The 12,111-nt window shown below is 45.6% G+C and overlaps 2 long non-coding RNA genes across 2 annotated transcripts in view; one reads left to right on the top strand and one right to left on the bottom strand.

Annotated features, from left to right (window-relative positions):
- LOC310750233 overlaps positions 1-12,111 on the bottom strand; it is a 54,561-nt gene that overhangs the window by 26,841 nt on the left and 15,609 nt on the right. The window lies entirely within an intron of this gene.
- The window catches only part of LOC310750226, a 44,606-nt gene that overhangs the window by 31,769 nt on the left and 726 nt on the right, over positions 1-12,111 (top strand). The gene's annotated exons all lie outside the window — the stretch shown is intronic.

Here is a 12,111-nt window from a genome sequence, read left to right as displayed (position 1 = left end):
TTGTATCTTTAGTACAGTATAGATCTTATTGTGATTTATGTGGGAACTGTTCAGTTTGCTTGAGTATTTGCTTAATGACTACTTTTGTTATGGTGTAGTTATATATTTTTTCATATTGTAAGCTGCCTTCATCATAGTTTGAACTGTGGAAAGGCGGCATACAAATAAAATTATGTATGTATATATTTATGTATACAAAGACTTGAATAAAAAAGGAGACTGATCTCAGAAACGAGAACCACAAGAAAGTGGATTGTTTGACGCCAGAGAGTGAGTCAATTTTATTAGCATCCTGAACATGGTAGTCTTTAATCTCTAAGCCCCGAATCCACTTTAAATATGTCAACATTACAATGTCAAACTCCACTATTAAATAATTTTTGTCGTAAGCCATGAATCATAAGTCATGATTCATCAATGTAGGTGACAATGCAGAACTTGAAAAGCTCTTAAAGGTAATCCAGTGTTCCAATTTAAGGTAGTTATGTTGATACTTTGGGTGTTCTGCCTGAAAGTTACGATAGCCGATGAAACAAAATCAAACCATCGAGGATAAGGCCTTCAGGATCAAGCTTAATTTCCTTTCTGTTTGAGAATATTGCAATAAATTACTTATTTAACAGAGAGCTGAGAACATCACACAGTGGCATTTCAGATATTTCTCCCTTGATCATTTAATACCATTTTCTCTCAGCTTCCTTTTTTATCATTACGCTGTAGGCAGAATTTTAATTATAATATTTATGCAAATGATGTTTGTATAATCATATTTGAAAAGAGTGTGTGGATCGGATTTTCCAACCAATTTATCTAAATGCAAGCTTTAAACTTTCCCTTAATCACTGTCAGGAGCACTCGCCTTCCCAATTCGTCATTGCAGGCACTTCCCATTAAAAACAGAGCGCTAAGCCTCACTACTACTATGCTTGGACCAGACAAGGACAAGCTGGATTTTCAGCAGATGGGTTTAACAACTTTACAGTGAATTGAAATATCCTTCAACTGGAGTGAACTGCTGCTGTTATTCCCCTTCACCTTCCTTTGAGAACCAAGCCAGATTAATAGAGATAAAAGGGATCTCAGATTGCAGGGAATCCACTGGTAGACCATTCCTGATACGTGGCCATCCAGTCTCTGCTCAAAAACTTCTCATGTAGAATAGCTCACCACATGCCAAGCAAACTGTTCTACTGTAGAACAGCTAGTAATATTGGGGTGTTATTTCCTTGGGCTTAGTCAAATTCCTCTTTCTCATAAGTTGATTTTTTTCCCCATTTCTCTGGAGCAGAGAAAATGAATTTGTATAATAGACCTTCAAATGTTGTTGTTTAGTCGTTTAGTCGTGTCTGACTCTTCGTGACCCCATGGACCAGAGCACGCCAGGCTCTTCTGTCTTCCACTGCCTCCCACAGTTTGGTCAAACTCATGCTGGTAGCTTCAAGAACACTATCCAACCATCTCGTCCTCTGTCGTCCCCTTCTCCTTGTGCCCTCAATCTTTCTCAACATCAGGGTCTTTTCCAGGGAGTCTTCTCTTCTCATGAGGTGGCCAAAGTATTGGAGTCTCAGATTCAGGATCTGTCCTTCCAGTGAGCACTCAGGGCTGATTTCCTTAAGAATGGATAGGTTTGTTCTTCTTGCAGTCCATGGGACTCTCAAGAGTCTCCTCCAGCACCTAATTCAAAAGCATCAATTCTTCGGCGATCAGCCTTCTTTATGGTCCAGCTTTCACTTCCATACATCACTACTGGGAAAACCATAGCTTTTACTATACGGACCTTTGTTGGCAAGGTGATGTCTCTACTTTTTAAGACCTTCAAATATCCTCTCTTAATTAGGGCTCTGCATGTACACACACATGCACACACCAATCTAGGACATGATCAGGCACTCAGTATTGGCCCTGACCTGAGAACCGGCTGATGAGCAGAGAATGCAATCCTGCCAGGATCTGCCCTTTATAACATTTTCTGCCTTCCTCTGGACATGCTCCAGAATGGACAGGGCTTCCTTAGAGAAAAAAGATTCCATCACTGTGGTCATAGGGGCCAACTCCTAGGGGTCGAGCGACCTTTGGCCCCCCCAATAAAATATTTGAGGAGGCTGCCCCCCAAAGTTGATGGGCATTGCCATGCAAAAGATGTCTGTGCACCACGTCATGTGATCCATTGTGCAGGGTAGGGCTTACTTGCCCCCCTTATTTTATTTAAGTTGGCACCACCGACATTGGTTGATGCACTGACCAACCTTTTTTTAAGCTATTCAAAGGAAATGTTAACACATCTACAATCAGAGTCTGAATCCTTTATCTGGTGAGAGCCAGAAAACAGTATAGACAACACTGAACTAGATAGACCAGGGGTAGGCAACCTAAGGCCCAGGGGCCGGATCAGGCCCAATCACCTTCTAAATCTGGCCTGCAGACGGTCTGGGAATCAGCATGTTTTTACATGAGTAGAATGTGTCCTTTTATTTAAAATGCATCTCTGGGTTATTTGTGGGGCATAGGAATTCATTCTTCTTCTTTTTTCAAAATATAGTCGGGCCCACCACATGGTCTGAAGGAAGGTGGACCACGGCTGAAAAAGGTTGCTGACCCCTAAGATAGACCAATGGCCTAACTCAGTATCAAGCAACTTCCTGAGTTCCTGTTCCCACCACAGTCAGTTCCATGGACCACCAGAATGAAGCTCACCAAACACTGGGAATCCATGGACCACACTGGGATAGAGTATTCTTGGGGAGGACATACTTGGCTGGCGCTCTGGACAGGAGCACTTCAGGCTGTAATATTTTGTGGCAGAGCCCACCTATGCTCATCTAAAGAGGGAAATGGCCATATCTGCTAGGGCGGGGGGGGGGGGAAATCACATGAGGAGTGGCAGGTGTTGCATTTGCTTCCTTGCACTCCAGCTGCTCTGTCCCACATTGTTGTCTCTCAACCGGGACAATCCCCCTGGGTGAAAAGTCATTGGCGTGTCCCAATCGGCAGCATAAATAAAACCATGATGAGATTTCACTGATTGCCTATTAAAGCCCCACAGTGCTAGGCATCGTGCGCTCCCCCATAAAGGAGGCTTCATAAAGGAGGGCAGGAACAGGCGACATTTTAATGCCATTAGAAAAATTGGCCTCTCCAACACCTTTTAACATGATTAACAGTTATGGGGTCTTAGGAGGGGGCTTTTTTTCCTTCTTTTTTTTTAAGTGGCAGTTAAAAGAGAACATTACGGTGCCATTTAGACAGAGTTATAGCAACCAGAAAGCACAGAGAAGTTCCACCATGTGGGCTAGGCAAATATCTGTTGAAAGTGGAATCATGGAATTATGGGTGCATTTGACATTGTAAGTTGCCTTTGGTTGTACTTCCTGGCAAATGTGGCCTTTGGGAGTAGGGATGGAGAAGAAATTTGCATTTATAGGTGAGCCTACTTTGTGAAACAATATGCAAACTGAAACACCGCTGTGCTTCAAAATCCACACCTTTTGCTGTGAAATTTTTATTTTATTTTATTATTCATTAAATTTATATACCACCCTTCACCCAAGGATCACAGAGGGGGTTACAGTCTGTTGCCATCTATCCGTCTCGAGAGATAATGGAGTGTGCAAAGTCAAACCGCTGCTTTAGCAGCACTGAAGATATCCTGCAAAGCAGAGGAGACTTAGGGTCTGGTGAGGGTAGCTGAAGGGTCTCAAACCCTTACTGAGTTAGGGACTTCCCCTGCATGCGAAGACAGACTCTGGTGGATTCAGCAGACAAGTCCAATAGTGGGTCCAGTGGTCATGAAAGTGGTTTCTGCACTTGCTGTAGAAGGAAGTGAGGGGCAGATGGGGCTCATCAACCTGATCCTCTTTTTACAGCGTGGAAACTCCAAAATGCATAACAAACAAAAAAACCTACCCACCATTTAAAAAGGCCATCGATAGTTTAATTAGACAAAGGTCTGGGAGAAGAGAGAGTCTCCCTCTAGAAACAATGGGAAATAAACATCTGAAACCATAGAACTGTAGATTGGAAAGGACCCTAAGGGCAGGAGTCATAGCTAAAGAATCCTAGGCCACCCAACAACTGTTTAAACATCTCCAAGGAAGGAGCATTTGCAACCTTCCAAGGGAGCCTGTTCTACTATCTAACCAGTGGCGTAGCGTGGGTTGTCAGAACCCGGGGCAAGGCAAGTAATTTGCACCCCTAACCCGTGGATTTGCGCCCCCTAACCCGTGGATTTGCGCCCCCTAACCCGTGGATTTGCGCCCCCTAACCCTAACCCCCAGATGTTGCGCCCGGTGCGGCCGGCCCCCCCTGCACCCCCCACACTACACCACTGTATCTAACAACTCTCAATATTGTGAAGAGCTAAAATAAGCAGCACACAGCTTCCCTCAGATGATCCGTTAATTCAGCACTCATCCTGATTTGCTTGCACAAAGCTTACATGATAGTTAGACCAGGGGTCGGCAAGGCTTACTGGGCATGGGCCAGATCATTCCCGCGGAGATCCTCCGTGGACCAGACTGGTGCAGTGCAGTGTGATGCCAGAAATCGCGTCTGCGCATGTCCAGACGCCCAAAATCACACCTGCACAGAAGCGATTTTCGACATCTGGGCATGCGCAGAAGCGATTTCCTGCGCCGTGGACATGCACAGACGTGATTTCTGGCATCTGGGCATGTGCAGAAGCAATTTCCGGAGCCGTGGAAGAAAGTCCCCACGCCGTGCTGTGCCAGTTTAGCGCAGCGCATGGGGACTCGCCAAGCAGGCGGCTTGGTTCGGGGGCGGCTCATGAGCCAGTAAAGCAACCCTCATGGGCCACTTCTGGCCCATGGGCCAGAATACATCAGAACTTTGGATTTGTACCACAACAAATTCACTTTTTAGGGGCTTTTTTTTTTTTTTTTTGCTGTTTGGAAAGTGATGGGGAAATGCGCTGAAAACTGTGAGACGAATGAATGCAAGGCAGAGACTGGACATTTGCTCCTATTCATTTATGAGGAGCTTATACAACACTGAGAATTTACCCTTCTCATTAATCATTCATTCGTCTCACAGTTTTCAGTGCATTTTCCCATCACTTTCCAAACAGCAAAAAAATAAAAGCCATTAAAAAGTGAATTTGTTGTGCTAGAGCAACAAGAGCACCTTATTGGTACAAATCTAAAGTTCTGGTGTATGCTTGCATCCCTCCTCACAGTCTGGAGGCACCCACCTTATTAAATACAGTTGTTCCTCATTGGCAAGGCAGGTGCACTCTGCACATGCCCATGCATTTTACTTCTGAGGTCCTGAGTTCCAAATTAATTTCTTTATACTGCAGTGCATTAACTTCTTTTCCATGTCTAGTCCCATGCACAGTCCCATCAACCACTTTGGGACACTCCGAGCCGTTCAGCAAAATGACTTCAGCCAGCCCCAGCCCAGCTTGCTTATTGTTGAGAATTTGTAGAACCTGCTCCATTTAGCCAAAGCATTGCTTCATTAGCATGCATCCCAGGTACTGTGGAAAAGGTGAGAAGAGAGGGTTTGGGGGGGAGGTAATCAGTGTGCCACAAGAAGAATACACTTGTTAATAAGGCAGAGATAGAAGAAGAGAAATGGCAATGCAATAACCCCTGTCAATTTGTCTCCAAGCGCAGCTTTCCAGCAATCCATATCTAACTGGAATACAAGTACCAGCCAGCCATAATTAGCCTTTTAGCAATCCAGCCATCACACTGCAACCAGTGCACTACTGCGTTAAGACAATGAAACACATCTTCAGTCAATGTCTGTATCCAGATTTGGAGTCTGTGTTCCCCAGCCCAGGCACCTCGAGGTCACTCGCTGGATAAATCAGCCAGCGTAATGTTCCTTCTCTGTTGGCCAAGCAAAGTAAAAAAAGGGCAAACGTCTTACATTTAGACCAAACCTGGCCAGCCCAGGAGCTTCATGTGGACTGTTAGTTGCTGGGACTGCTGCTGTGCAATTGTGATTTACAGCTTATTTTGATACTTGGTGGTGTTTTTCAAGTGGGAGGGGTTGCTCAGTTCAGAAATGCATCTGACTCTTATAAGCTGGGATAATTCGTTTTCTAAATGAGGTTTTCTAATTCAGCAACTGTGCAGACGACAGAGACCTTTGAAATGTTCTCATGGGAACCTGCACCCTCAAATTAGTGAGTCACCAGATTAAGAGTTTTGCCCAGATTAAGAGTTTTGCCCAACTCAGTTTGAGTGAATCCATTGAAATTAATGGACCCTAGTCAGCCATACCCATTATTTTATATAGTTCTACTTTGAGTAGGAAAAGCATTGGATATCTAACCCTTTGTGCCTGCAAAACCTTCTAAATGACCTGCAAACACAATCCCAAGTGGAGAGTCTCAGTAGGATCAAGATAACCTCCCCACACATAAACAAACACATTTTCTTTTATTATGATTAAATATGTTGCATACTGAGCAACTCAGTTATTATGTAGCCTCCTCCCTCCCTCTTCCTCTCTGGGAGTTTTTGTCTCGGCTTTGATGAATTGAGCTAGGCAACTCCTCTGACTAAGATGGATGGGAGTCTTAAATGATATCAACTGAACCAAGTGGCTGATTTGTGTATGCCCCCATTCAGGATTAAACTAATAAGATGTTCATTTATGGCTCTATTACTGAGATGTGTAAGCACCAGCAGCAGGGGGGGGGGCTGGTCAAGTGTGTGTGTTTGTGTGTGTGTATTTGTAGAATTGTAAGGGACCCCAATGGTCACCTAGTACAAATACCTGCAGTGTTGGAATCCATAGGAGCCAACTCATAGGGGCTGAGGTCCCTTTGACCCCCCTCCCAATAAAATATTTGAGGGCTCCCCCACCCCGATTTGATGGCCATTGCCATTCAAATGCTGTATGTGCACTGCATCTTGTAATTGATTATGTGGAGCGGGGCTTACCTGCCCCCCCTCATATGGGAGCGGGGGGCGCTGTGGTCTAAACTACTGAGCACCTTGGGCTTGCCAATCGGAAGGTCAGCGGTTCAAATCCCCGCGACGGGGTGAGTTCCCGTTGCTCTGTCCCAACTCCTGCCAACCTAGCAGTTCGAAAGCATGCCAGTGCAAGTAGATAAATAGGTACCACTGCAGCAGGAAGGTACGCTCTGGTTTCTGTCACAGTGTTCTGTTGTGCCAGAAGCGGTTTAGTCATGCTGGCCACATGACCCAGAAAGCTGTCTGTGGACAAACGCTAGCTCCCTCAGCATGAAAAGTGAGATGGGCGCCGCAACCCCATAGTCGCCTTTGACTGGACTTAACCATCCAGGGGTCCTTTACCTTTACCTTTTTTACTTGCCCCCTCATATTTTATTCAAGTTGGCATCCTTGTTTGCATCACAACTAAGAAATCCCGGACAGATGACCACCCAACATTTGTTTTTTAAAACCCAGTGAAGGAGGTAGTCTTCCGCCAAACAACTCTTACTGTCAGAAATTCCACTATGTAAAAGGTGTGTCCAGAATTTGATGCAAAACATTTTAAATATACAGTATACACACATACATATACTGCAGCAAATGTGATGGGGATGAAACGGTTGAGATATTTTAACATTTATCCGAAGTCAACAGTGGATATGAAGTCTCTTCTATATTCTTGGGGTCATTTGAGTAGCTGATGTAGCAGCTGTCTAAGGTAATCTTGTAGAAAATTGGCTCTTTCCCTTAATGTGCAGCACACTTCCAAGGCAAGAGAAACAATGAGACGAGACTTCACTGGGTGCCCTCAGGGTGTTGTCTGTGTGGTACAGACGAACTGCTCTTTGCCCTGCTAAGTCTGGCACCTCTCAGCTGATTGAGACCACGAACACTTTAGTTTTTATCTATCACACTCACGCTCCAGTGCTAGAATTGCTGTGTGTTCCCATGAAATCGTGGTGCACACTCATTTCAGAGTGAGGAATTGAATAGGGCCCATTTGGTTCGATCTTCATTTGCTCCGCAATGCATGCGCAGAGTAACAAATGGGTACTTTCTTTTCATTACTCCCCTTTCGGTCTCGTTCATTACTTGCTCATATTATCAGAGAGGGTAAGCTTACCTTGCTCCAGAAGCAGTGGTCGTGAATCCTGTGGTTGTTAAAGTCAGAAATCAGCCAGCTATTGTGGAAAGACATGCCCTTAATTGCCTGCATAACCCTGACGGAATAGAAAAGTTTTCAGCAGGTGTTTAAAAGTTAGCACAGAACACAGCTACTGAATCTATATTGGCAGTGTTGTTTCTTAGGGCTGGGTCAATGACATTGATGGCTTGGTTTCTGGTTTCTGGTTGTCAAATGAATCCTGCCCATTCATGGAATGACCAGCAACCCACCTGCAAATGAGCTCAGTGATCAAACTGGGATTTAAGGGTTCAAGAAGTCCCTAAGACAGCCTGGACGTACCGTACCTTTCCATCTATAACACGCCTCCATGTATAAGATGCCCCCTATTTTGGGGGTCTCAAATTTAAGAAAATGGGGGGAGATGGCACGGAGTTGTTGAGCTTCTTTGGGGGGGGGATTGCCCAGTCACAAAATCTGCCTCCCGTCTGTCCCATTGCTGGCAGAAGCTGCCAATCACCCGCCCAACTGCCAGAGCGTCAGCCAATCAACACCACCCATTGATGCAGCAACCAGTAACATGCACAATAGCCGCTGACATCCATGGCAGCAGCCAATCAAACGTCCACCCTATGTACTACCCTTGTATAATATGACCCCCCACTTTTTAGCATGATTTTTAAAGGAAAAAACATAGTATTATACATGGAAAAGTATGGTAAGTTCCTCAGAGCTTTATCAATTAATACAATGACCTCAAAGCTGGCTTGGTAATAGATGGGCAGAGTCAGTGAAGCTGTTTTAACAGCGGTATGGGGCAAAGGATTGCTCCAAGGACCCATTGCAGGGATTCCAAAGAAAGATCTACAAAACTCAGTTCTAGTGATCAGTTCTAGTGCTTTATTATAGAGATATATCAAAAGATTTGCATACTGCAACGCAATGCAGGATTCCTTGCCGCCACACCTCAGGATGGATGCTGAAGCCGCAAGCACCGTGGCATTGTCTGCAAGGGGCTATTTGTATATGGGCTACTTATGTAAAAAGCAAGCTACGTAAGCTGGCAACAACAGCCCAATTAGCCACCCCTGGCTTACAGGCCCTTTCCCCACTCCCATCCATCTTTCAGGTAAGAGGGTAGCTGACCGACAAGCAACATGAGAAGCCTCCCCTCTTCCAACTAACAGAACCAAAATTAAGGCTTCAAAGCTTCAAAGCAAGCAGATAGGCATATATCTACCTCGTTTTACAGCTCACATTTTTGAGGTTATCTTGACTATGAAGATAGCGTTTACAGGCCCTCCTGGACCTTTGCCCCATTTGATTCTACACATCCTGACCCCCCAGGAGAGAATATCTGGTAGAATTCTCCTACAATTTTGCCGCCCACAAACAGGGTGGTGCATTTTTGCTCAGGCTCCCTGCTGATTGCCTCCCCATTATACTTGCTTGCTACAATGTGTGAGCTATTTAGCCATTTGTGCCCAGACATATCCTGGAATACAGAGAAATGGACTATGACATAAAAAGACAATTATGGGAAGAAAAGACTGTAGAAGCAAATGTACCTTAGCACTCAGTAATGTGAACAAATATTGCATACAATTGTACTGCACAAGTTTATCTCATGTAATGTTGTGTTTGATGCGAAAACTTCATCAAAGTAATGGACTGCTCGGGCTCTTTACCAGTTCTTCCAGTTCATTTCCATCGTTCACCACTCTGCATCTGCATCACCTGTGTACAGATGCACGTTGATAAAACACTCCTTTGTGTGAAGTGTTTTCCTTCTTTCCCCCCCCCTTTTCTTTTCTTTTTTTTTAAAGATTCGTTCGGCTTTAATGTATTCTGTGTTGAAAACTTTCAGTAAAAAAAAAGTATTTAAAAAAGATAAAACACTAGGAATATACAGTCAGGGATTCAGCCAACGAGAGTCCTACTTGGAGTAAATCCCTTTAAGTTAATGGACCTAAATTAGTCAAGTGTTTGCACAATTATGAGCTGTGCTGTTCCTTAAGCAGTGGCATCACAACGGGGTGTGGGGGGGAGTGCGACCCGGGTGCCATGTCTGGGGGGTGACAAGAAGGCACCCTGTGGGGACTCGCAGCAGCGCAAGCAGCCATTGCGTCACCACAGCCACATGTGGAGGATCCTCTGTTCAGGGCTGCAGCCGCGAGCAGAGAATCCTGGTGCCGGTGGCAAACCGCTATGTACAGCGCATGTGCGGCGTCACATGTATGCGCTGTACATAGCGACGCTCCTTCCGTCCCTCTGTCGCCACTACAGTCGTGAACAGAGGATTCCGGCACCATCCATATGGCGCTGGAGCGGCAGCGCTGGCAAACCGCTATGTACGCTGTACATAGAGGTTTGCTGCCACGGGTGTCACGACACCTTCGTTCGCCCCTGTCCTTAAGATACCAGAACTGACCATGGTGACCCATGCCTTTCTTACAATCCTGCTGAGGTCTGTTTCCTCAACATTCCCTGCAGGCAAAACAGCATCCTGAAGCCAGAAGGATTGCACTCTGCACTTACTAGCTTGCGAGTGGAGGATTCTGTCAGGCTTCAGCCCTATTAATCTATGTCACTCCTGCGTCTTGTAATCTGAAATGTAGTATAAACACCAACAATTGGAAACACTGGCCTGCGAGTGCTCCAATTGGAGAACAGCCTTTACCAAAGGCGTCATGGGCTTTGAAGACACTCGAACTCAGGACTCAAGGGAGAAACGTGCTAAGAGGAAGGCACACTTGGCAAATCCACACCGTGATCAACTCCCGCCCGGAAACCAATGTCCCCACTGTGAAAGGACGTGTGGATCCAGAATTGACCTCCACAGTCACTTACAGACTCATTGTTAAAACCATGTTTATGGAAGACAATCTTACTCAGCTACAAGTGATCGCCAAAGAAGGAGAAGAAGAATCTGAGCTTGTACCCTCTGTGCATGGCACCCAGCACAGACGGGGGGCAGCCACGATGGCACCCCACAAGGATGGCACTGCCAGGGGAGGTGCGCTCCCCCCGCCCCCTCTTCCTCCGCCAGTGCCTGTGTGCTTTCTGTGCTTTCTGTTCTGAAACTTTCCGAGCTCTCTGTGACCTTGGGGAGATTGGAGGAATGCTGTCCAGCAACTGTGAATCTGTTAACCCTCTCTCTTCCTGTGTTCCTTTACCTAACTGTTCCCCATCCAGTACAGTTGTACCTCAGTTGTACCTCTGGAATCCGTTCCAGAGGTCTGTTTGACTTCCAAAATGTACAGAAACCAAGGCACAGCTTCCGATTGGCTGCAGGAAGCTCCTGCAGCCAATCGGAAGCTGCGTCGGATGTTCAGGTTCCAAAGAATGTTTGCAAAGTGGAACACTCACTTCTGGGTTTGCGGCATTTGGAAGCCAAAACATTCGACTCTCAAGGTGTTCGGGATCCAAGGTACAACAGTATTTCCCAGCTTCTGCCTTCTAAACTATGCCCCTCTGCAAACCGCTGTTCCAAATCTATATTGTCCTCCTGCTCCTGGGACGATTCAGGAGCAGGAGTAGGGGGTGGAAGGGGTGGCTCACACCATTCCTCCTCAATGCAGCCCTTCTCAGCACAGTCCCTGACAGATTCATTCCTGCTAGGACAATCTGCCTCTCCTTTTGTGCACTGTCCCATGACAGCCTTGGATCACTCTGGGAAGCCTGACCCAACCCAGGGTTGTCTCCACTCAAACTGGCTGAAGCCCAGATCCTTCCTAATTGTCCCTGTTTGAGTCAGGATATGTCTGAACCTTTTCCATCAATTGGTTCTAGTCCCGCCCTCTGGAACAACAGTAGATTAATCTGATCCACCTTCTATGTAGCAACCTTCAGGTGGCTGATGATGTTCAAATCATGATGTGATCGCAGAAATGATTACAGCAACCTTCTTCGTCCATAGTGAATTACCAATACCTACAGGAGCTCCTTGATATCAACAAAACAATGATCTTGATAGCAGCAGCACACGGTTGCATTTCTTGGCAATACATGAACACATTAGTATTGGCCATGCAATGGTACTTCCAGTGCCTTCATTGG

This window comes from Podarcis filfolensis (genome assembly GCF_964270895.1).
Source record: "Podarcis filfolensis genome assembly, chromosome: 15".
Lineage (NCBI taxonomy): Eukaryota > Metazoa > Chordata > Lepidosauria > Squamata > Lacertidae > Podarcis > Podarcis filfolensis.
The sequence above is the reverse complement of the archived record's forward strand: the minus strand, read 5'-3'. Positions and strand labels throughout refer to the sequence as shown.